The sequence below is a fragment of the Eurypyga helias genome, unplaced genomic scaffold, assembly GCF_000690775.1.
Source record: "Eurypyga helias isolate BGI_N326 unplaced genomic scaffold, ASM69077v1 scaffold41048, whole genome shotgun sequence".
Lineage (NCBI taxonomy): Eukaryota > Metazoa > Chordata > Aves > Eurypygiformes > Eurypygidae > Eurypyga > Eurypyga helias.
In genome coordinates this window covers 1-416 of record NW_010268327.1, presented here as the reverse complement: position 1 = coordinate 416, position 416 = coordinate 1, and positions in this window count along the sequence as shown.

Below are 416 nucleotides of genomic sequence, written 5' to 3'. Positions count from 1 at the left end.
CTCACGGGGTTTTCGGCGCGCATCGAGGTGTTGGGATGGTTCATCCAGAGGCAGATTTTGATGTAAAGTGTGTGCCTTGGGGGTCATTTCCCACATCCCAGGGTGTCAGGATGCTCCAGAGTGCTCCAGCACCCATAGAGGGGACGCATCCTCAACACCCAGGTTGTCACCAGCCCCACGTCCCCATCGTGGGAGACCCTTCCCCCTGGGGATCAGCACGTTTCAATCAGCCCTTTGGCCTTGCGACCCCCCTGAGCTGGACCACGCACATCCCCCCCGGCCCATCCAGGACCCAGCTGCCCCATCCCTCCCTCCCCATGGGCAGGAACAGACGGGGTCTGTCCCAACCTAATGTCAATATTGGATTTTCCGGCGCGGTCGCAGGGACCCGGCAGCGGACGCGCCTCTCCCCACCG